The sequence below is a fragment of the Paroedura picta genome, chromosome 7 (genome assembly GCF_049243985.1).
Source record: "Paroedura picta isolate Pp20150507F chromosome 7, Ppicta_v3.0, whole genome shotgun sequence".
NCBI lineage: Eukaryota > Metazoa > Chordata > Lepidosauria > Squamata > Gekkonidae > Paroedura > Paroedura picta.
Window position 1 is genome coordinate 98,105,908 of NC_135375.1, and position 27,761 is coordinate 98,133,668.

The 27,761-nt window shown below is 46.8% G+C and overlaps 1 long non-coding RNA gene across 2 annotated transcripts in view; it reads left to right on the top strand.

Moving 5' to 3' along the window:
* Positions 1-27,761, top strand: part of LOC143841868 (uncharacterized) — a 61,980-nt gene that overhangs the window by 27,315 nt on the left and 6,904 nt on the right. The window contains exon 1 of one of the 2 annotated variants that reach the window (XR_013232912.1): positions 6,073-6,251. The exons of the other annotated variant lie outside the window; for it this stretch is intronic. This is a non-coding gene — a long non-coding RNA (uncharacterized LOC143841868). Of the gene's footprint in view, positions 1-6,072; positions 6,252-27,761 lie in introns of those variants that run through there. 2 annotated transcript variants of the gene reach the window in all.

Here is a 27,761-nt window from a genome sequence, read left to right on the forward strand (position 1 = left end):
TTTTAGGATACCCCTGTCCTTTTGGGGACAGTGTGTCTGGCCTAAGGAAACCTAGAGAGTTTGTGACAGAGGGAAGGTTCCAGCTGGGAGTTCCCAAGGATTCATCTTCAGTCTCTTACCCTGGATGCTCTTTGACTATTTTGTTCCTTAGGGTTCAGAGCCATCTTGGGGTAGTGGTTAGGAGTGCAGACTTCTAATCTGGTGAGCTGGGTTTGAATCTGCTCTCCCCCACCTGCAGCCAGCTGGGTGACCTTGGGCTCACCACAGCACTGATAAAACTGTTCTGACCGAACAGGAATATCAGGGCTCTCTCTGCCTCACCCACCTCCCAGGGTGTCTGTTGTGGGGAGAGGAATGGGAAGGTGACTGTAAACCACTTTGAGACTCCTTTGTGTAGAGAAAAGCGGCATATAAGAACCAACTCTTCTTCTTCTATAAGTTCCGTCGAGAGCTCTTTTGCACCCTGAATGCTGTCATTGATGACATATTCCTTTCTCATGGTGATCTGGTATAAGGTATGTGGTGAAGAGACCACATGGTGTGTGCGTGTGTATATAAAATATGGTTATTTCCCATGCTACAGGCGTGCACACACACAAAAACAATAATTGTATACACAGACTAATCAGCCACCTTCAACGTAAGATCTATACGCAACACACAATTATTGTTTCATGGGATTCTTTGATGAGTTAATTATTGTTTCATGTGACTGGTTGATCTGTAAATTGTTGTTCAAAGGGCAGGCTATATTTGGGGAAAATTTTTTAGTGTTTTGATGGGTTTTTATTTGGCATCAACTGCATGATTGTATATGTATACTGAATAAGAGATAGCAAATTGGCCTGGATGCCTTGACCTGAATAGCTTAGGCTAGCTTGAACTTGTCAGGTCTCAGAAGCTAAGTAGGGTCTACCCTGGTTGGTATTTGGGTGGGAGGCCCCTGAGGAATACCGGGGTCATGGCAGGGAGGCAGGCAATGACAAACCACCTCTGAATGTCTTTTCCCCTGAACATCCTTGCTAGGGAAGGGCAATTTGATTCAGATAAGCTGAAAAATATCAAAATCAAATTCTGATTCAGGTATTTTGGGACCTATGTGAGTCCAGTTGCCCATCCCCGTACTTTAAAGTGGCTGGTGGGCTGGTTCCTTCTCCCTTCTTTGATGTTAGGGCCTGAGGCCAGCTGGGGGTGGGGCCTTTTTCCCTGGCTGTTTCTGATTGATATGGAGTGGTAGGGCCTATGGTATGGGTCTGCAATATCCTGGAAAATTAGGAGAGTGATTAATTAAGCTAGTGATTAATTAAGCTAGTGTACGCAGCATGGCGTTGCTGGCTACTAAGTTCATGTAGGCTGAAAAAAAACAAAGAAAGAAAGCACAGACTCTGGTTTTGCTATTAAACTAATATAATGACTATTAATTAGAGAACACCATTCTAGACAGGAGAGGTAAGACGATAGCCCTTAATCCAATCTGTCTAGTTGGATGGGGAGAGATCCAAGAGGCATCTCTACACCCACCATGCTGCAGTCAGGCAGGACGGAAAGAGAGACTTTTTGAAGAAGAAGCAGACAGCAGGAAGTTTTCCCGAAGAGACTCAGTCTAGCCTTAAAGGGACCGCATGGATGGCCATGGTCATGGATTGCAAAGAGGCTCCCTCTTCCTGGTGGGAGTGAAGACAGCTCACTGGCTTCCTTTCCCCTGACTCAGATTCTCACCCTCTTTCTCCCCCATGGCTATAGTGCAGGCTCCTTGAGGAGCATTAGTGGTCCATAGCCCATAGGGGAAAAGGCAAGATATTTGTGAAAGTTTTAAATGGAGTGCAGGGCCAGGGTGTGTGGTTGTGGTCCAGGTGTGTGCATACCTGCATGGATCCCTGAAGGAAGAACATTAACAAAATAACTTTTCTACGGACAGACCCCATGGCTTCTCCCTCCGTCCTCTCATGCCCTGCTACCCCGTGTCAACGTCTCCTTTGCAAAAATGGCCCATCCATCTTCTAGGGTCATGTCCTTGGAATTAGACCATTGTCCTTTGAATTAGACCATTGAATTATACCATTGCCTTGATGCATTAATTCATCTGCATTAATCCTATCACAAATGGCTGCCTCAGAGCACACAGTTGGAGGAAACGATCTCCAGAGCAGTTCTTTATAAAATCTGAAAACATGCTCAATTGACTGGCAGAGTTAGCAGACTACACAGAGGAAAGTGGGTCCTGAGCATCAGGAAAAAAGACTCCTTGGCATGGTTCTCTGCATTAGTGCACGTGTCTGCAGATGAATAGGTCCTAAATTCGATACCTGCTCTGTGCACCAACTAAATTTTCCCCGTTACCCACACCAGTTTTGCCTCTGAGAAGCTTCATGTCTGAGTGTGTCAGATTACTGTGGCTTGCCTTTTATTTTCAGGTTTCCTTATAACATTTGGCTAATACCATTCTGTACTTTAAATGTTAGCATTTGTAACAAGATTAGTGGGCATGCATGGGTGTTAAAAGTAAACATACCATAGAGAAACTGACAACCTTTCTATCTCTGGGCTACTTCCCTCCCACCTAAGCCACTGAACAAGTTGTGAGTCAACTCAGAAAAACACCATGTGAAGTTTTCCCTGTTTTTTTTTTTTAAAAACAGGGAACTGAGGCCTTTGTTGCCCTTTAAACTGATGAGATGGGAGGAGAAAGGAGGGGGGAGGGAAGGATAGGATAGTCTGGGATAACAGGCTTCATAGACTGCATACCATGAATGGGTGTGGGGAGGGAATAAAGACATTAAATGCAACTTTCCACAAGATTGGGTGATTTATGAGAACTGATACCCAATAGTAAACATAGCAACTTCAGCAAACATCTTTAGGTTAACATAAACATGACCATTGCTAATTGGACCAATCAGGAAGTTTATTCAAAATGCTCGTTCTAGCCCCTCCACGCACAAGCCCTTCCCCAATTTTTTTCTTTTCTGTTGCAGAGATTATACACCAGAAACACAGGGAAAAAACCAAACGACAATGTTTCTATGTGGAGTTGTTCACATAACTATCAAATTAACCCAAGCCTGGCCTTGACCAGGGCCAGGTCCTTTTCAGTCCTGGCCCCAACCTGGTGGAAGGAGCTCCCAGAAGAGGTACAGGCCCTGACGGAACTCGCTGGGTTCCACAGGGCCTGCAAGATGGAGCTCTTCCACCAGGTGTTTGGTTGAGGCTGGGGCAGTGTCTGGAAATGACATCTGTGGTTCCCTCCCCATATGTATGACGTGCCTGGATGGACAGGGTTATAGGAACATGATCTGGCTGTATTTATAGCCCGCCACTCTCAGAGACCAACTTGCAGCAGGTTACATAAACATTATGCCGTCATCTTTCTCTTGGTGTTTTTTAGTTTTGTATAATTAAAGGTTTTATGGGCTTTTATGCTGTATTTTTATTGGTTTTCTTTATAAACCGCCCCAAGACAACCTGTCGTGAGAAGCGGTATAGAAATCTGAAAAATAAATAAATAAATATCCAACACTGCGGAAATCAAGAGTTAACAATGAGTGAAGAAAAGGCCTAGTTCAATCCAAGTATTGTTGTCCAGCGTTTTTATGTGTGTGTGTGTGTGTGGGGGGAGGAGAATGCTGGGAAGAACAGCAACCAATGGGACCTGCTTGCTTGGCCTCTCTGTGACATAAGAGAAATTTGGCCAATCATGCTAGGGAATCTGTCTCCACCATCTTAGAACTCCTTTAGGTATCATGACACTTTTTTCTTTTGCTATCCAGTCGCAGCCAATTTATGTGCAACCCCAAGGAGTTTTCAAGGCAGGGACATCCAGAAGCAGTTTGCCTTCCTCTGCATAGCAACACTGATCTGCCTAGGAGGAGGGGGTCTCCCATCAATATACTCACCAGGACTGACCTTGCTTAGCTTCCAAGAAGGGATGGGATCAAGCAGCCTGTGCCATCCAGGTCGGAGAATACTCATGGTTATTGTTAACATATGCTCCCAAAGTAGGCCATTCCCTTTTCCTAATATTTAGGCCAGGCTTCTTTTGTAAAACCCTGGGGGTTTCTTGACAGCCCTGGAAGGGTTTCCCAATAGATATAATTTTTAAAAATAATATACTTTAAATGTATTAAACATTTATCGGGTAATATGACCACATATGGCCATGTCAACCTGCTTCCCCCTCCCAAAATGTCCTGCAATGTCCCTAGAGGGGGTGGGAAGAGGAGGGGCCCTGGGTGGGCGTGTACAGAGCTCTGCTTCCCAGCCACATTCTGCACAATCACGCCCCTTCCAGGGTTTCTTGAAGCCTGAAGAATGTTTCAGGGATTTCTCAGTGGTAGCAAAGTTGAGAAAGGCTGAACCAGGCCGTCTTTGAGCAGATCTTTGCAAGCTGTTCTGTTTCGAGTAAGAATTCAACCCACAATGGGTTGCCCATGAAGTTAACCTATTGCTCTTCCCAGTAGGCTCCCCTCCCGCCCCGTTCACAACAGAACAGAACTTCAGCTATCGCTAAAGCAAGCGCTCGCTGAGTGACAAAGTCCCTGTGTCAATCAACCAGCTCAGAAATAGAACATTTGGGGGACCTTACAATGCATGTAATTACAGCAATTACCAGAAAGTTCTGCAATTTCAATAATTACAGGTGGTACTTTTTGAGGAGTTATTACAGTATCAGAAAGGACTGATTTGCTCACACAAAAGAGCAAGAGCGGAGCATGGGAAACATCAGCCTATCTGCACTGAAAACAACCGCAGAGAACAGTCAGGAGTAAAAGCAGAAATGAAGTCTGTAAGTACCAATGTTTTTGGCAGCGAGAATTGCAGAAATAGCAGTAATTATTCTATAGACGGGGATGCGTGTGGTGCCTCGTTTGGATTTTGTTGTTTGCGACCTAAAATTGTTTACTATCACCTTCCCCTTAAGCACGCTAAATATTTCACTGAATTCCAATGACGTGTATAACGCCTGGGGAAAGAACAAGAAAAGGATTCGGGAACACAGCTACCGATTTTTGATTTCTTAAAATGTTTAAAATTGGAATTTCTTGCTAGTTTGCTATAGATGCCTTCACTGACATTACAAAGAAAGAGGCATTTCGGTGAATTTATTCATCTGATGGCATTTCAGTGATGCTCCCTCCACCCCACAGGGACTCAAAGTAAACTTGGCCAAAAACGCTTTGGTAGAAGCCCGTATTACCATTGAGGTTTTGCCCAAATACTAGAGCATCGCCCAGAAGTCACTGTCAAGATGATCTCACGCTCTGTTCAGTGCCAGTGATGTGACCTGGGTCCTTCTCTTTCTCCTGGTATGTCCCCCCATCCCCCACCAGTTGCCAGGAGGTATGAAGTCCCACCCAGGGTTGTGACCCAGACCATGCTAAACCACCTCAGCTCTGCAATTTGGTGGGATGATTGTCCTTACACAGAGAGATACCGGCAGGTTGCAAAGAAGTACAACAAACGTCAGCATTGGCCTTTCCTTCCTTGCTGGGTAGCTCCCCTCTATCACTTCTCCGATTGATGGAGAGCCAGTGTGGTATTGTGGATAAGAGTGGTGCCCCCTAATCTGGACAACAGGGTTTGATTCCCCACTCATCCACATGCAGCCAGCTGGGTGACCTTCGGCCAGCCGCAGTTCTCTTAGAGCCATCTCAGCTTTACCTACCTCACAGGGTGTCTGTTGTACGGAGAGGAAAGGGAAGGTAATTCTAAGCCCCTCTGAGACACATGAGGCATGCTGGATGACCTTGGGTCGGTCACAGTTCTCTCAAAGCTCTCTCAGCTTCACCTCCCTCAAAGGGTGTCTGTTGTGGGGAGAGGAAGGGAAAAACGGGTTTGTGATGGGATATTGAGTGGTGGGGCCTGTGGTATGGGTCTGCGATATTCAGAAAAAATCAGCAGAGTGCTTAATTCAGGTGAAGTGCACACAACATGGTATTACTGACGGCTGGGTGCTTGTAGGCTGAAAGCAATCAACAAAGAAAGCACAGATTCCGGTTGTGTAATTAAACTAATATAACAACTGTTTATTAGAGAACTCAGTTCAATGTTTGTCTCTTCTCCCTGTAGGTATTTAAAGCCCTGAAGTACCAGGGTGTGATGGAGGCCATGGTCAATCACCCCTGAGCATCTCTTGCCTTGAAAACCCCAAAGTCATCTCTAAATAAGAACATTCTGCTTAAGAGAAGGAGGGGGAGGCAGCCCTGCCCGGTAACTGTTGATGTCCCATTGAAATCCACAAGTCTGATTTGCTGGTAAATCCATTGCCTTCTAATCCTTCTTCTCCGGAGAACGGGGTTTTGTTTTTTGCTTTTTAAAAATATTATTATTAACAGCCTACTGTACTCCATAAATCTGGCAAGCATTTCGAAGAAACTTAATTAAGTTTGAGGTTGCTTCATGTGCATGCCCAGGAACCCTTAATTAATGCCTTAATCAGAAGCATGGCCGTTTAGGAAATTAATGCCAGGTATTTAATTAATTTGGATAGCCGAACAGACGAGCAACGGTAAATGGTAGCCGTGCGCAAATAACCCTGAAATCCACAAGTGTAGCTACTTCTGACGGAGATGTGTTTCAAAGACAAATAAGCTCTAATGAAAAGTAAATCCTTCTTTGGAGATCCATTGGCGCTGCGTTCGGAAACGAGGCAACCAGCTGACGGTGGGGCGGGCAATCAGGAGAAGGCGGGACACTCCCAACATTCACGATAACCCATGGAATTGAAGCGTTTTACTCTGCGTTTAAACCTCTTCCGTGATTTCAGTGCAAACGCAAGTCAGTTTGTACATCATACCGACCAGTGGGTTGCATGCGTGCAAGCGGTAGACAGGATCCAGCCTGTCTGTGGGAGCCAGTGCAGTGGTCCCCAACCCCCAGTCCAGGGACCGGGAATGGTCTGTAGATCAGTCAGTACCGGGCCACGGCTCCTCCTCATCCTCCTCTCTGGCTGCTGCCTCGGGGGCTGCCCTGCCGCTCTGCCGCCGGTTCACCTTTGGTGCTCTCCGGCGGCCGCCATGGCTGGGGCTCCCCTTCAGCATGGCACTGTGCAGCTGCTGCTGGCAGCGCCCCCCAGCGGTCAGCAGGAAGTCGGGCACCAGCGGGAAAGCAAATGGAGCAGGGGCTCAGGCGGCGGCAGTGACATCCCTCGGCAAAAGACTGCCCCCCCCCCGGGCCTCAGTAAAATTGTCAAGCATTGACTGGTCCCCGGTGATAAAAAGGTTGGGGACCACTGGTGTAGTGGTTGAATGCGGCAGAACCTAATCTGTAGAACTGGGTTGGATTCCCTCCTCCTCCACGTGCAGTCAGCTGGGTGACCTTGGGCTAGTCTTCTTAGAGCTGTTCTGTTGAGGGGAGAAGGAAAGGTGTTTGTTAGCCACTTTGGGTCTCCTTCATGTCATGAACAGCGGGGTACAGCAAACCCACTACTACTTGCTTGGTGTAGTGATCATGCTTGCTGCTCTCCTCTGTACCCTCTCAATTTTGTCCACGTCCTTTTTGAAGTGAGGCCTCCAGAACTGACCAATGTGGTATACAGTGGGACTATGACATCTTGTGCCTTTGATGCGAGGCCTCTATTGATGCAACCCAAGGCTGCATTTGCCTTCCTCACATTATTTCATGCCTAGAGGTGCCAGTTGTGATCTGCATTTTCCTTTGAAGATAAGACCTGTTCTCTGTGAACTGAATAGTGTTGCAGGTGGGGAGGATTTCTCCCTTTAAAAGTACATTTTGAACTGTGAAGATTTCGCCCAAAGCATTGCAGGGCTTTCCTGTGATGCTGTGTTCGTGTAAGTTCTTTTTCTGAAATAAATTACAGAATCTATTGTGTTTGCCTTTGGGGGGGGGGCAACTTTACTGCAGTCCGTGACAAAGAAAAGGATCTTCCGAATGATGGACAGTCAAAGCAGAGTTCAAGATAACCTGAAATCTTCAACAGAGTCCAGCCTGCACTAGAGTACATTTGGACCAGGGGTAGACAAACTGCGGCCCTCCAGATGTCCATGGATTACAATTACCATGAGCCCCTGCCAGCGAATGCTGGCAGGGGCTCATGGGAATTGTAGTCCATGGACATCTGGAGAGCCACAGTTTGACTACCCCTGGTTTGGACAGACAGCTCCTCTCCCTGAGAATATAGGCAGGATTGTAGCAGAGCAAAGCGGAGGCCGGTCCAGCAAAATCCTGCAGTGAAATCATTATGGAATCCGGCGTATTCAAAAAAGCAAAGCTCCAGTACACAGGTAATAATTTATATTAATGTCTTCAGTTTAAATATGCATATGGACCCCTTCAGAATATTGCAAAACAGCCACCATTCGCAGAAGCCAGAAGCAACAGAACTGCAGGGCTTGATCTATGGCTGCAATATTCCTCGCTTTAATAATTGATTTTACATGCGGTAAACAGTAAGTCTTGCAAAACTCTTTCAGGGCTGCAAATACCCGTGACTGTCTGCTGAAAGATGGCATTACAGAAACGCACTTTGAAAAGCTCAGCGTTAACGGCCTGGCTCCTGCCCCTACCTTAGGTCAGAAGAACCTAAGGACAGGAAAATATTGCACCTTTATTTTACAGTTGGGATGTCAAACTCTTTGCCAGAGTAACCGGATGGGGTGGAATACCCCCACGGTGGTCTGTTTGCATCTTGCATGCCAGTGGCAGTAGTTAAACTAGAGGTGATTCATCGGCGAGGCCAGTTTGCACATTGTGGAGAGGAAATCTGGGGGTTTCTTCGTCGTGCTCCTTCTGCAAGGAGCGGCAGCCAACCAAAGTTCTCTGACTATGGTGTGATGCATGAGTTTGCAGACACATTTCTCATACTTTGAACGAATAATAAATAAATAAATGCTCCCAGTTTTAAGGAATACCCCTGACACATCTTCAGGGCATACCTTTTAAAAAGTTACATCTGCTGTTGATTTGTAGAGCATTGGCTTTATGTTTTGAATGTGTTGACGGTGTCGATTAATGGCTGCTGACCGTTTCCTTATGGAATGTATCTCTCAACCAACCTGTTCCACATAATATATTTCTGGTAAGGGCTTTGGGGAGGAGCGTGTCTCATGGCTTAAGTGCCACTCAGTGCTTAACACCCACTCAGGGGGGGCTGTCCTGCCCCAGAGTGCCTCCTCCTTCAACTGGCTTGTCTGACTTTCCAGGCCTTCCTGTCCTCTACCATTCCTCGGAGTCCATTTAAGTTTGCACCAACTGCTTCAGTCACTCCATCCAGCCACTTCGTTCTCTGTCATCCCCTCCTTCTTTTGCTCTCGATCGCTCCCAACATTAGGCTCTTCTCCAGGGACTTCTTCCTACTCATGGTGTGGCCAAAGTATTTGAGTTTCATCTTCAGGATCTAGCCTTCTAAGGAGCAGTCAGGGCTGATCACCTCTAGGACTGACCGGTTTGTTCGCCTTGCAGTCCAAGGGACTCGCAAGAGTCTTCTCCAGCACCAGAGTTCAAAAGCCTCAATTCTTGATAGGTTGGTAGTCTGGGACAAAACATAATTTGAGGTTCTTCTCCTGCATCTCACCCCAATATTGTCAGCATGCTAGGACCCCCGCTTTGGAGGATGGTTTGACCCCCCACCCCAATGTATAGGGACACTGAAAGAGTGGAAGGAGTGAATGTGTAAAGAAGCACGGGGTGGTAGCTTCAAAACGGTGCTGTCTTGGGTGAAATCAAACCGGGTCTTTCCTTGCGCATTCAGGGTTGCATCTGATGCTTTTCGGCTGCTTTGATCAGCGATCTCCCGAGGCTCTCCCGTGACCAAGCCATTGGAAAAAGATAAATGTGAACAAGTAATCCTTGCCCCCATCCCTTGAAGCCACTTTATGAAGAGGAGCAGCCAATTTCAATTTATTTCAATTAACTCATCGGCTTCGGCATATGAAGAATTTATTCTTTCCCTCCTAGGACACAATTAGCAAAGGCTAGACAAAGCAAACATGGCTTCCGAGTGTCAGAAAACAGGGATGAAGCTGGCCTTTGACTGCATCTAACCATCGCCTCATCTCTTTGCCCTTTCATTGGCTGGCATATCCTGTCCAGGATGGGGGTTCTATTGCAAGAAGGGGGCCTCTGTGCTGCAGAATGGATGTCCACTCAGGGGTCAAAAAAGTAGTATACTTGTAGATGAAGCCAAATTATTCACTGTGGCTAATTCTAAAGAAACTGTGAAGCACACTATGTCTGTAGAGTTGCCAGTTCTGGGTTGGGAAATGCCAGGAGATTTGGGGGATGGAACCTGAAGAGAAGAAGAGTTGGTTTTTATACCCTGCTTTTCTCTACCAGAAGGAATCTCAAAGCGGCTTACGATCACTTTCCCTTCCTCTCCCCGCAGCAGACATCCCATGAGGTAGGTGGGGCTGAGAGAGCTCTGACAGGACTGCTTGGTTAAGACAGCACTATCAAGACTGTGACTGGCCCAAGGCTACCTGGCTGTCTGCATGGGGAGGAGTGGGGAATCAAAGCCAGCTTGCCAGATTAGAAGCTGCTGCTCTTAACCACTACACCACGCTGGCTCTGGCAGGGTTTGGTGAAGGAAGGGACTTCAGTGGGTATAATACTGCAGCATCTACCTTCCAAAGTGGCCATTTTCTCCAAGCAAATGGATCTCCTCCTAGAGTTCATTTGTAATAGCTACAGATATCCAGCCACCACCTGAAGGTTAGACAACAAAACAAAATGAAACACTGTGAGGAGGCAAAATCAATATTCATTGGCAGCTATGTTACAAGCACATAATACCTATTTAGTGAGGATGCTATAGCACTTCCCACACATTGCAGAACACTGTTTAATATGGACAAATGTCTCCTCAGTGTTTCTACTAAATAACAATTAGACACTGCAACTGTAGATAAAGAAGGACACCCAAATTATAAAAGTTGAAGGACTTGCCCGATCAGAGCCATTTCATGTATTCTTCTTCAGTTTGTTGCCAATTCCTTCTGGAAATGAAACATTTCAAGCATCCTTGTGTACTAGAAGGATAATAACAAACACTGATAGTACCTTGAGTACAAAGCTGTAAGTGGTAGGCATCATTCTACTAAAAGTTTACCTTTGTGGGATTTAAGACTTAGACTTTATCACAGGTACAATCCTTCTCTTTTATGTAAGATGATGATAATGACGACAATGACTCTTCTAAACATCGTAACATATTCATTTTATAAATCAAGTGCCTATCAATTAGGCACAACTGTGCTCATGGTAAGGACAAATGTAAAGGTACAGAAGTTATTGTTCCACCTCTACACAATTGGAAGGTATCACATACTATTTGAGTAACTATGAAACAACAGAGCAGACATCTCATTGTATTCTCTTGTGTAGCCTAATCCTGCAATATTCCTACCTGGGAAAAGCCTCCAGCTTTTTTCATACAGGTGAATAAACCACCCTGAAGTACAACTACCTCCAGAAATACAGCTGATGCTACATCTTTTCCTACAACGCTTCCCATGAATATTGATTTTGCCTTCTCACAGTGTTGCATTTTGCTTTGTTGTCTGACTTTTTCTACACTGTGTACCACCTGGAGGTTGGCAACCCTCCATGCCCATCACAGTGAGTAGTGTTCTTAAGAGAGATTCTCTTAGTTCCTCTTTACCCAGGTTTTCCCTGCGGTCCAACAATTTGAAGTCTGTTTGGAATCAATATGCTGTTTGGATCAAAAATGGAATTTGAAGAGAAGATGGGTGTTGAAATTGCAATTGGCATTGGGTGCAGTCAGCCTTGAAGGGCTGTTGTTAAACTGTTTAGGCCGCTGAGCTGTACCTGTGTGCTGTCTAGTGGCATCAAGTGGTCACTGAAGAGGTTGCAGGGAATTCTGAGCTATGTGCTCTGGGGATTCCTTTGTTTAAGGTGGCCTCCCATCCACTTCCTCTTTCTTCAGGAAGAGCAGATCAGTGTGCTCTGAAGCAAGCAAACAGCTACCAGTAGGCTCTCAGCTCTCTCCCTCCATCTGCTGATGTGTGAAATGTAGTCTGCCTGCAGCCTAGCCACAAGAGGCTTGCAATGTGCTGCTTTTGTAACTACTCCTTAAGCTTTTGCAATCTGCTTCGGTAAGCAGACTGAAGCAGATGAATATGATATATTTCTGTAAATAATCTTTCCAGTAAAGAATATCTTTTAAACCTCAAAGAGCTGTGAGTCTGGATCTGTGCCTCATCCCCAAAGGTAACTAATTACTACGTACTTTCAAACCTCTCTGTTACTCTGCAGCTGTATTTCTCTGGAGGGACTGAGGACCCAGCCAAATCTGAAAGCCCCAACAGTGGTTATGTGGCCCAGTTTGCCTTTTGCTGCACAGAGCACGTTCTCACTGGAGAATTTTTCTTTGAAAGCAGTTGAGCCTTTAAACTCACAAGAAACATTGACGTTTGATTTGGGCTCTGAAGAGCTGGATGTTTTTTGCTGACTGGAGGAGCTGCTGAAAATAGAGGGCGCTGTATCCAGAGGGATGCTGGAATGTGACCTGTAATTGCTATTTCTTCCTGAGACGGAGCCAAGAAGCAAGGACAAGAAGGTGGCTGGCAAAAATGCGAATGGAGCCGCTGAACCGGAAGCACAAGGTACATATGGAATTCAGGGGGACTTGCGGAAATCCATACATTAGAAGTCTCAGGCTGCTTGCAGTGGAAGCAATGTGGCCTTGCTAATGTTTGAAGGCAGTGTTAACTGAAGAGGCTCCAGAGGGTGATATCAGAAGTGGGCCGCAATTTGAGGAGGGCGGTATATAACTATAATAAATAAATAAAGAGCTATATGGAAGGCAGATTGATGCTGTCCAATGCATTGCCTAAGAGTGAATTTGTAACGTTCAAGGACTGCTCCAGCTCACGAGAAATACGGACCAAGAAGGGCAGAGAGGGAAGTTCTGCCAAATTTCGGAATTGCATTCTGCAGACGTTCAGAGGGAGGCTGTCTTTCCACAGGCTTGCCTGCCCTCCTGTTAGAGCACCTGTGGTGTGCAACATTTAAAAAAAAATCCTGCAAGGACCGAAGGGTGTATAGAGATGTAACCAAAAACGCAGAAATGAAAGAAGAACGAAAGAGAACTTCTCCTTTCAAAAGAATAAGTGGAATCAACAACTGTATCTTAAAAAAAGAGAGAATCTGGGAAAAGAAAATCCATGGCTCATTACATGCTAGAAGAACTGTTTTTTTTTTTAAACCCTGCTTTTTACTACCAGAAGGAGTCTCAACGGGGCTGACAATCACCTTCCTGTACTCTCCCCACAACAGATCCCCTGTGAGGGAGGTGGGGCTGAGAGAGCTCTGAGAGAAGTGTGACTGACCTAAGGTCTCCCAGCTGGCTGCATGTGGAGGAGTGGGAAATCGAACCCGGTTCTCCAGATTAGAGGCCGCTGCTCTCAGCCACTCCCCCAAGCTGGCTCTCAAATATATCCTCTCTGTTTTTCAAACCAATGCTACTTTACATTCAAGGTAAAGATAAAGGTATCCCCTGGGCAAGCACCAAGTCATGTCTGACCCTTGGGGTGACACCCTCCAGCGTTTTCATGGCAGACTCAATACGGGGTGGTTTGCCAGTGCCTTCCCCAGTCATTACCATTTATCAATCTGGGTACTCATTTTACCGACCTCGGAAGGATGGAAGGCTGAGTCAACCTTGAGCTGGCTGCTGGGATCAAACTCCCAGCTTCATGGTCAGAGCTCCAGACAGCATTTCGGCTGCTTACCACTCTGCGTCACAAGAGGAATGCCTTAATTTTTTGTGTCAAACGTGTTCAGCAATCAAACCGGCTTCGTTTGACTGGGATGATCAGACCGGAGCTGGTCTCTGGAACTGGCACGGAATATCTCAAATGCCCGCCAATCCTCCTGCAAACCGAGCATGCAAGAAAACGCTGCAGACCCAAACAGGGCTACTTGGATAAACACTGCAGAGATGGATTTCTGGTTTTCAAAACAGCGCTTAATTCGGACTGATTTTGGCGGGGCTGATTAAAACCATCGTCTCCCCAGTGGAGCAGAAGCACAGCAAGGAGGGATTGCTGAACTCCACTGAGTTGTGTGAGAATGTGCATGGGTGAACAGGCGGTGGTGCTGTATTGTGCTGCTAGGAAGGGATGCGCTGCAGTGACCTGCCTGACAACGACATGCCAGTCAATGAGCAGATGAACACTCAATTAAAAACACACACACAAAATAAGTGGTTACCTTCTTGCCACTGGTGGAGAGGATGTGAACTGAACTGCAGGGAGCATCGGGGCATCGTATCCCCTTTTGTGAGACGCTCTGAACTGAAGCCGCTTCACAAACGTTAAGAAGCACCGAGCATCGGCTAACTGAGCGCAGAGAAAGCTGCGCATGCATGCCTATGGGCAAGCCTCGTAAAGAGCAGCGAGCGCATGGATTCCGGGCCTAACCAAGCGGGAGATGAAATTTGGCACACAGAAGTATCAAGCGATCTGAACTGAGATGGGGGAAAAGAAGAGAAAGCATCTCCTAATGTTACACGTAAGTCTAAATAAAGCGACAGCGCAATCCTAAGGACCATTTCTTGGGAGTGTACTAGAGTAAGAGTCTGGTTGTGCGAGAGCCCTGCACAAGACCGGGTTGGCAGGAGCCCCACACGTCCTGCCTGGCCAGCCCCATGATCCACCGGGAGAAGCCTGGGGGGACTGAGCTAGTCCTTGCCTACCTAAGGGGCTGCTTGTCACTCTGGGAGTGACCCAACAAAGTGGGGGAAGAGGGGAACGTTACTAACTCCTTCTAACTCAGTCGAAGTCAGTGGCTTTGGGTGTAACTCTGCTTAGGCGTGCGCTCCTTGTCTGCCGTGTTAGTTGGAGATCCAGATTCAGTATTAGGACATACAAATGGGGCCCTATGACAAAGGTATGGGTTAAAAAGCGTGACCCAGAAGAAGTATTAGTTAGTTGCTCCTCCCACCATTCTGTAATCTTGAACATTACGATGCAGTGATCTTGAGCATAGTACCTCTGGGCACCATGGTGAAGGCCAGTGTATTTTGTGGGACCTATTTGCTTCTTCAGGAAACATCAAAACAGTCTCGAATGAATCAGGACTCCCTCCCCCCCCCCCAGGTGATTTCAGGCTTCCCTTCAATCTGACTGGGGGAAAAAAACAAACAGTTGAAGCCGAAAGCCTAAGAATTGATCCTGTTCCCAATGGAAGATATGTTTGGAGGGGCACTTCCATTTCATGGGACCCATTCTGTGAGGTGGCTCACTACCCTTTTGAAGCAGCCCCCCCCCCATATGGAGGTGTGGGTCCCCTGTTGCCAGGCTCCACCTACCGACTGCCAATCAACTGGCCAGCACGGCAGAACATACCACCCTCCAAAGAAGGAGAACCCTCTGAAGTGCAGCAACATGTACACAACCCTGCTAACATGATCCAGATGTGACATCTGGGACACTGGGGTGACATTCTGGTATTTGGGCAAAAACTCTATGGTAGAAGCCAAATTGACCATAGAGTTTTTGCCCAAATACCAGAGTATCATGTATATGTCCCAGATATCATTTCCTGGCCACTTGAGCAGTGATGTGGACATGTCGCTGTACATTGACTGGGGCTCTCTACTGCTCCTGGTAAGTTCCCCCACTGGTTTCCAGGAGCAACCTTGCAACCCAGTGCCCACAGACTCAGCAAGGTTAGAGCTTTAAGGATACCGGAAACTGGCAGCTTTAGGGTTTCTTTGGAAAGTGGGGCTCAGAGAGCTCTGATAGAGCTCTGAGTGGCCCAAGGCCACCCAGCAGTCTTCATGTGGAGGAGGGGGAAATCAAACCTGGTTCTCCAGATCAGAACAATTTCCCCACACTGGCTCCTGTACTTTGGTCAAACTGCGAGAAGACAAGACTCACCGGAAAAGAAAATAATGCTAGGAAAAGTTGAAGACAGCAAGAAAAGAGGGAGCCCCGACATGTGATGAACTGACTCAGTGAAGGAAGCCAAGGCCTTCAGGTTGCAAGACCTGAGCAAGGCTCATAATGACAGGTTATTTTGGAGGTTGTTACTTCATAAGGTTCTCATGTGTTGGAAGTGACTTGACAGCACTTAACATACAATTTTCTTTGCTGCGAGAAGCTAGCAATCCCACATACTCCCACCCTTTCTAGCTGTTTGGTGCCTTAGTGACATAAAGCACTAGGACAAAGCTGAAGGGCAGGCAAAATGTTGGGGGGGTAAAGGAGCTCTTGTCACTTGTTCTAAATAGACAAGGTTGGTGGATCTCTTGAGGAGGAATCTTGAGCCTGTGAATCAAACGCCTGAGTTAGGAAGCCTTTGTGACCGTTCGCTAGTTATATAGGTCAGGAGTGTATTCATTGAAACTATTTTGGGGCTCCAAGCAGCTTATGTCAAACAGTAAAAGAAATCCCATTAAAATGAAACTAATAAAATAAGACAAAGCAAACACCGTGAAAACATAGCGGCAAAAAACAACCAAGCAAGCCACAGGATCAAGCAAACACCAGTAGTAGTAAAAGATGCTCTTCACCACTTCAGGCTATTGCAGAAGGAAACATAATGCCATTTTTGAACGCTCCCCTGTGTAAAAAGCTGCCAGCAAGACAAAAAGAAGTCCACCAGTTTGTCCAAGAAAAAACATCTGCTTTCGCCTACTTCTCTCTTGAGTACTTACTCTGTTTTAAAGGAGTTTTTAGAATGGTTAAGAAAAAAAGAAAAGATAATCCACTATCTGTAGTTGTTGGAAGTGGTATAATATTCAGGGCTGCCTACTATGGGTTGGGAGATTTCAGGAGGTTTGTAGGTAGAGCCTGGGTTGGGTTTGGGGAAGGAAGGGGAGGGACCTCAGTGGAGTATAATGCCACGGAGTCCACCCCACCGCCAAAGCAGCCATTTTCTCCAGGGGAGCCACTCTCTGTAGTCTGGAGATCTGTTGTAATTCTGGGAGGTCTAGGCTAGTCTGATCCCATCAGATCTTGGAAGCTAAACAGTGTCAGCATTTGGATGAATCATAGAATCATAGAATCATAGAATCATAGAATCATAGAGTTGGAAGGGGCCATACAGGCCATCTAGTCCAACCCCTTCTCAATGCAGGATTAGCCCTAAGCATCCTAAAGCATCCAAGAAAAGTGTGTATCCAACCTTTGCTTGAAGACTTCCAGCGAGGGGGCGCTCACCACCTCCTTAGGCAGCCTATTCCACTGCTGAACGACTCTGACTGAGAAAAACTTTTTCCTGATATCTAGCCTATATCGTTGTACTTGAAGTTTAAACCCATTACTGCGTGTCCTTTCCTCTGCAGCCAGCAGAAACAGCATCCTGCCCTCCTCCAAGTGACAACCTTTCAAATACTTAAAGAGGGCTATCATGTCCCCTCTCAACCTCCTTTTCTCCAGGCTGAACATTCCCATGTCCCTCAACCTATCTTCATAGGGCTTGGTCCCTTGGCCCCAGATCATCTTCGTCGCTCTCCTCTGTACCCTTTCAATTTTATCGATGTCCTTCTTGAAGTGAGGCCTCCAGAACTGCACACAGTACTCCAGGTGTGGTCTGACCAGTGCCGTATACAATGGGACTATGACATCTTGTGATTTTGATGTGATGCCTCTGTTGATACAGCCCAAAATGGCATTTGCCTTTTTTATTGCTGCATCACACTGCCTGCTCATGTTTAGTTTACAGTCCACAAGTACCCCAAGGTCTCGTTCACACACAGTGCTACCTAGAAGCGTATCCCCCATCCAGTAGGCATGCTTTTCATTTTTCTGACCCAGATGCAGAACTTTACACTTATCTTTATTAAATTGCATCTTGTTCTCATTTGCCCATTTTTCCATTGTGTTCAGATCTGGTTGAACTCTGTCTCTATCTTCCGGAGTATTTGCCAGTCCTCCCAATTTGGTGTCATCTGCAAACTTGATGAGTAGTCCCTCCACCCCCTCATCTAGATCATTAATAAATATGTTAAAAAGTACCGGGCCGAGCACCGAACCCTGAGGTACTCCGCTACTCACCTCTCTCCAGTCTGATGAAACACCATTGACAACAACTCTTTGAGTGCGGTTCTCTAACCAATTCCCTATCCACCTAACGATCTGAAAATCCAGATTGCAGTCCTTCAACTTATCCATCAGAACATCATGGGGAACCTTGTCAAAAGCTTTACTAAAATCCAAGTAAATGACATCAACCAAATTTCCCCGATCCAGCAAACCTGTTACTTGGTCAAAAAAGGAAACTAGGTTGGTCTGGCAGGACCTGTTGGAGACAAATCCATGCTGACTTCCTTGGATCACCAAATTGTCCTCCAGATGTTTGCAGATCACTCCCTTTAATATCTGCTCCATTATCTTCCCCACAACAGAGGTCAGACTCACTGGTCTGTAGTTGGGTCATCCTTCCTCCCTTTTTTGAAGATCGGAATAACGTTTGCTCTTTTCCAGTCCTCCGGGACATCTCCAGTCCTTAAAGAGGTTCCGAAGATGATGGACAAGGGCTGTGCAAGTTCTCTGGAAAGTTCTTTGAGTACTCTCGGGTGCATTTCATCTGGACCAGGGGATTTGAACTCATCCAGTGCAGCTAAATGCCTCTCGACCACCTCTCTATCCATGTTAACCTGCCACCCAGACACTATCCTTTGGCTACAGCCATCTCTAGATGTGCCTAAACACTTTGACCTGTGGGAAAAAACAGATGTAAAATAGGCACTAAGCCTTTCTGCTTTCTCTGCATCTTTCGTTAGAGTTTGTCCATCCGCACCCAACAGCGGGCCTATTGCCTCCTTTACTTTACGTTTGTTCCTCACGTAACTGAAAAATCTTTTCTTGTTACAATGGGCTTCCCTGGCCAATCTTAGCTCACTCTCAGCTTTGGCCTTTCTGATGATTGATCTACAGTGCCTAGTAACCTGTAGGTACTCTTCTTTAGAGCTCTGTCCTTCCCTCCATTTCCTGAACATTTTCCTTTTCTTTCTTAGTTCCTCTGTTCATCCAAATAGGCTTCTTAGAGCTCCTGCAGTGTTTTCGTATTTCTGGAATAGTCATTGATTGAGCATGCAATAGCTCTTGTTGAGAGCCCACCAAGGCTGGCACAGAAGCGGACAACGACAAACCATTTCTGAACATCTCTTGCTTTGGAAAACAGGGTCACCACAAGTCAGCTATGACTTGACGGGGGGGGGGGGTGTGCATGTGTCACCAAGTTCCAATCAACTTATGGTGTCCCAACATGGGGTTTTCAAGGCAAGTAAGAATTAGAGGTAGTTTATCATGGCCTTCCTCTGACTCTGCTGCCGCAGCACAGTGCCAGGTCAGGAGGAGAGCCGGAAGCAGGAACAGCTACTTGTCACAGCCTTAAGTGAAGCTGGAGATTCTTGCAGTCATGGAGGCTGCAACAAAAAGGTCCAAGGTCACAGATAAACAAGCCAGGAGTCAGAAGCCGAAGACCACGCTGAGAAATCAAGATGCTAACGGGGAACATTTAGAGTCAAGGTTGTTGCTAACAGTCTGGGGTCATCTGGCAGGAACAAAAGCATGGAGTCACTGCTTTAGAAGCTTTGCACCTTTCATCCATGCTGCATTCTTTGTAGGTGCTCCTTAAATCAGGGCTGAATCTGCACTTACTTTGTTTATTCTGTTGTGGATCCTGCTGAATCCAGATCCATTTGAACTTGGGTCTTCCTCTCCCCCCCCTCCTCATTGAAACAGAAAAGTGTTCTGCACATGGTTAGGGAAGCTCAGAAGGGGAGGGGGGAACCAAGCACAGCAGGAGCCTCTTTCTTTCTTTTCTTGAACAAGGGTGGGGGGAGAAATTGGAGACAACATAGGAGGGAGAAAAAAAACCAAGAGGCAAATCTCTACTGAGAGAAGTTTAGGCTTCTGCAGCTTCTGCTTGAGAAAAGTTAGGGCTTCCCCTTTAAGGCAAGTTAGGGCTTCCTCTTTAAGGAAACCAGGAACTGACACCCTGGCCAATCAGGGCTTCTCTACCACGGAGTTCAGGAACAAATTTGAAACACATAGAGCTCCGCATGCTTTCTCATGCTTTCTCAATCCAATTCTTAAAAAAATTGAGGGTTATATCCACTCCAAGATATTGCAGGATAAAGGTAGGGTCACTCCGGATCAATCATGCTTGTTGCAGAGGGAAAATTTAAATAGGGCAAAATCAAAATGGAAATCACATTCAGTGGAGATGGCAGGAACTGAATTGACCTGGGATTGGAATAAAAGCTCCATGCAGTTTACACCCAGGTTGAGCAGTCCACATAGGAGTCATCCTGCAATCACTCACTGTCATCAGGTGCACCAGCAACCCAGTAGGTGTGCTGAGCATCTCCTCTTTTCCTGCGCAACCCTAAGGGCCATTCTGCACAATGACCAATGTTGCTAAATGTTTGCAGTATGCAGAAACGCTATATTTAATAGTGAAATTTCGTCATTCTAGTGGAATATTGAAGTCCCCATAGCGGTCTATTCATTCCCCACAGATTTCCAGTCTCACTGGAATCGCAACAAAGGAGGCAATATTTTTCCATGCTTCTTCCCACCCCTGGCTGTCAATCAAACAGAACAGCCAATGAACTGCTGTGCCAGTGCTCCCGAAAAGCCCCTTTCACTTTAAAAACTGTTTTTTAAATACCCCAAAACACCAATAGCCACGAATATGAGTTCATTCAGTGTCTCAGAAAGACCTTTTTCGCTGGTGTAGGAATTGGTGCTTAATCGTTTACACGCTCTTCAAGTAAAAAAAATATTTCCCCCCCTGATAGGTGAAATTTCTGGCCGAAATTATGGGCAGTGTTGAACAGGGGGCTGTATTGTGCTCAGAAACTTTAAAGACAATTGCAGAAGAGAGCTTTGTTTTACTGTTAAACACTTCTGTGGAGGGACTTCAGCTGAAGAAGCCTCACTTATTGGTTGCTTTCACGGGTTCATGGGGAAAAAATGGCAATCGTGTCTCCGGAAGCTCAGGGGCAAGACCTAGGGAGGGACATTCTTTCTACCGCTATTTTGAGAATGCACATGTCTTTCACTGATGTGTTGTGGCTTGTGCTCAGAAGTGTAGTTGTTTTTTTGGGGGGAATCCACTTTTCCGGATTTCCCCCTAAGTGCTATAAAATTCCGATGGTTGCTGGAGTTTGGCAGGAGTTTTGCGATTTGTTTATGACGTCATGCGGAATGTTAAATTAACAGCATTTACAAAAGGTAAGACTTCTGCTACATTTAAGTTGTGCGGAATGGCCCTGTGTTTTTGCTGGCGTGTCTGAGTGCTTTGGGCAAATCTGAGCTGCTTGATTCAAGAGCTGTGATTCTAGGAGCACAGCTTCCTGTTCCTGGCTGTGCACAGCCTTGGTTGACACAGTCAGCTGCATTCCTTCATCCACTGAGCTCCCCCAAAAGCCAGCTCACCACCTTCATTGGACAAACTGTCATCGCCAGTGAAGGGGGGCCATGACACTGCTTTATAAGCACGAAATATCTATGTTTTTCAAGTGACGGGTGCACAGACATAAGAGCATAAGCACCTAAGAGGAGCCCTGCTGGTTCAGACGAGTGATCCAACTAGTCCAGCATCCTATTTCATGCAGCAGCCAACCAGTTCCTCTGGAAAGCCAACAAACAGGGCACGAGGCCAAGACCTTCACTGAGTTTGCCTCCCAGCACTGAGTTTCAGAGGTTAACTATCTCTGAACATGGAGGCTCTCTTCCGTCACCATGATTAGTAGCCATCGATGAACAGCTTCTATTAATCTGTCTAACCCTCTTCTAAAGCCATCTATGCTCATGGTTCATGGCCACCTCTACCTAACTAGCAGAGAATCCCACGATTTCATTGCTCACTGACTAAAGTTGTATTTCCCTTTCTCTTTGTAGCTGTTCCCTACTACAGGCTTTCTCAGCCAGGGTTTCACAAAACCCTGAGGTTTCTTGATGGCCCTGGAAGGGTTTCCCAAAGGAGTGGAAGTTAATTAATTTTTAATAGATTTTCAAAATTTGTTCTAGCTGTTTTCTCCACCCCATGCATAATTAAATAAACTTCTACCATGTTTCCATTAAGCCTTCTCATTTCTAAACTAAAAGGTTTGCAAACTCTCCCGCTTTTCCTCATAGGAAAGGTGGTCCAACTCCTTGATCATCTTGGTTACTTTTTGTTTCCTTCAGCTTGGCTGCCTTCCTCTATCCTTTTATATCTCATAACCCCTTCCATCTATGTAAATTCCGTTCTCCGTAAGGATGGGCATCTTGCCATTAGCAACTCAGCTTCAATTGCACTGAAATACCATGGAATAAAACTTTGGAGACGCGTGAGACCATTTTGGCTAGGCTAATCTTCCTATTGTGTTTTGACCATGGAATATTGGTCTGGGTTTATCATGGAGAAAAAGTGTTATGTGCTTTGCTGGACCACATCTCTTCCGCTGAGCTCCAGGGATCCTTCGTCTTACATTCCACCACTGGCTATTTGATGCAGGTGATCTGGAAAATTGTTTGTTTCCACTTGTCCATCATTGTGGGCTTCAGGTACCAACAATAAGATTGCCTCTGAGCCAGCAACTGAATGGAGCCTCTCTACTGCCTCTGGCTTTATTGAAATCAGGGGAGGGGGGAATTGTCTGCATGTATATATGAATTCCTTTTTGCATTGCTCACATTTATTCAGTCTGTTAACCAACATGGCACCTTCTGAAGCCATCTATAAATTACTAACAACTGAGATAGTGTGCTAATTTATTAGTGTGATATTCTTTGAATTTTTAGCTGACGGGTGGGTGGATCTCTGTGAGTTTCACACAAGATGAATCTCCGTCACGGAAGCTGCTGTGGAGGGAGATGCGTAACGCTTGCATGGCGTTTCTCACACTGGCAAGTGGCGATCTGAGCCATTTGCAAACACTCCCAATATAAATGTAAATTCTGCTTTGAGAATATTACATTGTGGTAAGCAGGGCTCTGGACTGCACACCTGCCTTGCAGGATCAGTCCAATGTCCCCTCTAGCTAGGGTTGCCAGGGGTTGGGAAAATCCTGGAGTCTTTGGGGGGTGGAGCTTGCAGAGGGCAGGATTTGGGGGGTGGGAGGGACTTCGATGGGGTATAATGCCATCTGTCCACCTTCTAAGCAACCACTTTCTCCAGGGGATCTGATCTCTGTTGCCTAGACATGAGCTGTAGTTCTGGAGGATCTCTAGGTCCCATCTGGAGGATGGCATCCCTACCTCTAGCTGAGCATCTTGTATGTTACAATACCCACCCAGATGCCACAGAAATACTCCCAAGAGCACAAAGGCAAAATCCCTCTTGCAGGGCACCTCTTGCAGGGATATCCAGAGGTGGGCTTCTTCTGAACATGGGAAACTCACACGGACACATGAAGCCGCCTTATAGTGAATCAGACCACTTGTCCATCAAGATCAGTATTGTCTACTCTGCTCCTCAGAGCCTCAGATCTTCCACATCACCTGCAACCTGAACCTTCCCACTGGAGATGCTGGGGGAGTGAACTTGGAGCTTTCCGCATGCTGAACAGATGCTCTGCCACTGGGACACAACTCCTCCCCTCAGTTTAGCTAAAAGCTATTGATGCGCCCTTTAGAGAGTAATATGGAAGAGTTGTAGGAATCAGAGACTGATTCAGAGTGATCCACCCTCGATGGAACCCAACGGTTTCCTTGATAGCTCTGGAGGATCTTCCAACTGTTGGCCGCCCAGTGAAGTTGACGAGCAACAGACTGAAGACACACAAAAGGGAATACTATTTTATTCAACAAGAAATCAAATTATGGCATTTGCTACCAGTTAATAGAGTGATGGCACTAAAGGGGTTCAGGAAGATTCATAGAGGAAGTCCATCAGTAGCTATTAGCCATTGTAAGTACCTTCACATTTAGAAATCTCTGGATACCGGTGCTAAGAGGCAGCATCAAAGGAAGATTGTAACCTCTATGCCTAGAATGGTTTTGCTCTACCAGTGAGCCATGGTCTAGGACAGTGGTCGACAACCAGCGGGCCGCAGCCCGGTGCCGGGCTGCAAAGGCCTCGGCACCGGGCCGTGGCTCCCTCTCCCCGCCCCCCCCCGCGGCGAGAAACTTCCTAGGCCACAAGCAAAGAGGCCGCCAAAGCGGCCAATTAGCTTGCGGCCCGGCAAGCTTTTTTCTGCGGGGGGGGGGGGAGCAATCACGCATGTGCATGCGAAACTGCCGCTCATGCGTGTTTGTGGTTCTACGAGGAGCGCATACGCGCATGGGTGGCAGGTCCGACATGCGTGAAACCGCTGCGCATGTGCGTTTGTGCGGGGCTGCCGCGCATGCACAGCCCCCGGATCGCCCTCCCCCCCACCAGTCCACAACCCGAAAAAGGTTGAGGACCACTGGTCTAGAACCTGGGAGGGGAGGGGTCCTGGCTCAGTGGTAGAGCATCTGCTTGGAACGCAGAAGGTCCCAGGTTCAATCCCCAGCATCTCCAGCTAAAAAGACCAGGTCATGGGTGAGGTAAAAGATCTCAGCCTGAGATCTTGGAGACCTGCTGCCAGTCTGAGTAGAGAATACTGACTCTGATGGACCAGTGGTCAGATTCCGTAGAAAGCGGCTTCCTATGATTTGACAAACCGTCTAAGCAAGTGGCCTTCAGCATATCTTGTGGTCATGAAGTTTACAAATTTTACGTGTCCCCCAAAGAGATCCCCTTTGTTGTCTGTCTTGCACTTGCTGCTATACAATCTTATTGTTTAATGGGGCATCTTACACAGGAAAGAACATTTTAATGATTTAAAAAAAAACAAAAACAATGTACTGCGACGGTTAATGCGCAGCACAGACAAATGTTCTGACCATCTCCAGCTACTCTGATGCTGTAGTTTCCTCTATTCCAAATACCTCCCACTGGCCTTTTACTTAACAAGCCCTGTTACCTTTGTCCTGACCAACCTCGTCTTCTTCAGGCCTTTCATGCGACCTTGCCAGAAGCTGGCCATGGTTGGGAAAAAGAAGACTGAATGAGAGAGATCTTTGCTGGGGTGGCCAAACTCCAGATGGGGGGGGGGGTGGAGATCTTCCACTGTGTCAATAGAGATTAGCTCACTTGGAGAAAATGGCCGCTTTGGAAGATGGGGGTCTATGGCATTATACCCCTTGGAAGTCCCTCCCCTCCCCCGGCCGCACCCCCAAAATGTCCAGGTATTTCTCAACCCAGAATGGACAACCCTTATTATGGAGGAAAGGCTCTTATTTTTTGTGGTTGGGGGGAGATACACTGTCCTGGTTAAAAGAGAATATTGTTTGGCTTTTGAAACTGGCTTTTGTGATTCACAACTTCTAAATATTGGGCCTAGACAAGTACTTCTCTACCTTCCTAATGCCGCGACTCTTTAATACAGTTCCTCATGTTGTGGTGACCCCCCTGTTGTGGTGATGTGGTGATCCATTACTCATGATTGTATATAAATTGTCCCACCCCCCTCCGCCCCGGAGTTTCTCAGTTCAGTTCTGCCTCTTGTCCCACCATGCCGATCTCGCTCTTTTCCACTGCTCCAGACAGACGAACGCTCTATCTCAATCTACCCGGCAAGGCTGTTGTGTGGATGGCGCCCCCTGGCCAAGCTGCTTGCCCTGCCATGACCCCAGTGAAAGGGTCGTTTGACCACCAAACGGGTCCCGACCCCTAGGTTGAGAACCACTGGTCTAGACCAGGGGTAGTCAACCTGTGGTCCTCCAGATGTCCATGGACTACAATTCCCATGAGCCCCTGCCAGCAAACGCTGGCAGGGGCTCATGGGAATTGTAGTCCATGGACATCTGGAGGACCACAGAGTCCATTGCCACTTCGAGTGGGAGCTCTGTTCTTAGGCCAGGAAGAAGGAAAGCAGAAATTATATTTTAGGGTCTTCTCTCCAGTGCAGAGGGATGCTCTGACAGAAGTCTTCAGCAGGTGTGCTTCGAGATAAACCAGCTCTGTGCGAGACGGTTTGGTCCTCAGGAAGTTCCTTTGCGTTCTGTCCACATCGCTTTGAAAAGACCCCTTGCTCAGAATCTGTTGGGAGCCATACAGAATGGCAGTTGTCACTTTGGGGGTATTTATAAAATTCTGTGGTTGAGGAGATAAATCTGTCTAATTATTCTGTGTGCCCTTCTTTCTGTGATGTGAATGTAATGGTTGCTAAGCAAACAGCAGGAGGCCGTTCTGAAAAAGTCCTGTTTGAAAGGGAGGGGGGGGGAGGTGAAATTATGAAATGTGTATTTAAAGTTCATCACGTTCCGTGGAAGGCACCCAAGGAACCAACATTTGGAACGGATAAAAGCTCTGGAGAGAAAGAACGGAAAGAGCGCTGAAATGCCGAAGGGCAGTGCGGATGCTTGTTTGGTGTCCCATAACCACCGACTGTAAGGCTGCGTGTAACATTTTCCCTTTGTGGGTTTCAGTGTGGGGTGCTTATTCGAGACCCGAAACCTTGTTTTGAGGGCAGTACTTAGCAGAGACAGGTAGGCTTTGAGGAACACTTTTCAACTTGCCCATGTAGGGTTGCCAATCTCCAGGTGCTGGTGGGAGATCTCCTGGGATTACAGCTGATCCTTAGGCAACAAAGGAGAGCCAGCTTGGTGTAGTGGTTAAGAGTGCGGACTTCTAATCTGGTGAGCCAGGTTCAAATCTGCACTCCCCCACCTGCAGCCAGCTGGGTGACCTTGGGCTTGCCACAGCACTGAGAAAGCTGTTCTGACTGAGCAGTAATCTCAGGGCTCTCTCAGCCTCACCCACCTCACAGGGTGTCTGTTGTGGGGAGAGGAAAGGGAAGGCGAACTTAAGCCGCTTTGAGACCCCTTTGGGTAGGGAAAAGCGGCATATAAGAACCAACTCTTCTTCTTCAGTAATATCAGGGCTCTCTCAGCCTCACCCACCTCACAGGGTGTCTGCTGTGGGGAGAGGAAAGGGAAGGTGATTGTAAGCCGCTTTGAGACTCCTTCCGGTAGAGAAAAGAGTCATATAAGAACCAACTCTTCTTCTTCAAAGTTCACCTGGAGAAAATGGCTGGTGTGGAAGGGGAACTCTATGGTGTCACCCCCCAGTGAAACCCCTCACATTCCTAAACCATTCTTTCCTCAGGCTCCAGCCCCCTCCCCCCAACCTCCAGGTAATTTCCATCTTGAACCTGGTAACCCTAGGGGCTTTATGCACCGGGATCTTTGTAGCAAATTGGTCACTGAATGAAAAATCGCCATTTAAAATAGTGGAATTCGTAGTTATGCATACCTGCCTTTGTAGTGGAATCCAGTTGCGTTTTGTAGCGTTTCCCACAGGCTTCCGGTCTCGGCAGAAATCGCTAGAAAGGAAGCGCTATTGCCAAGCTCGTCCCGCCCCTGGCCGTCAAGCAGCCAATGGGCAGCCGTTAGCATGCTCCCAAACAGCCCCTTTCCCTTTAAGAAAGGTTTTTTAAAAAAAAAACAGACCCATTGTAACGAATCTGTGTAGATTCGTTGCAACGGAGAGACCCATCCAGCTGCCTAATGTGTTTGAGCTGTCGTTTGATCGTTTGATCGTTGCCACGCTTCCTCCGAGTGAAAAAAAAAAATCCCCCCCCCTCTCACGGGCCCGATTTTCGGCTGAATGAATGTGTAAAAATTAATGGGAAAATACATCAGCAAACGGGCTTTTCTGTGGTTTGTGCTTAGTGACTAAAGGGGAGGGACTGAAGCCAGGGAAGCCTCTAAACAGAAAGAGGCTCGCTGGTGCGTTTATCCCCGCTCGCTTGGAGAAAAAAAAATGGCGATCGCTTCGCCGGAAGATCAGAGAAGAGAGCCAGGGGGAGGGAC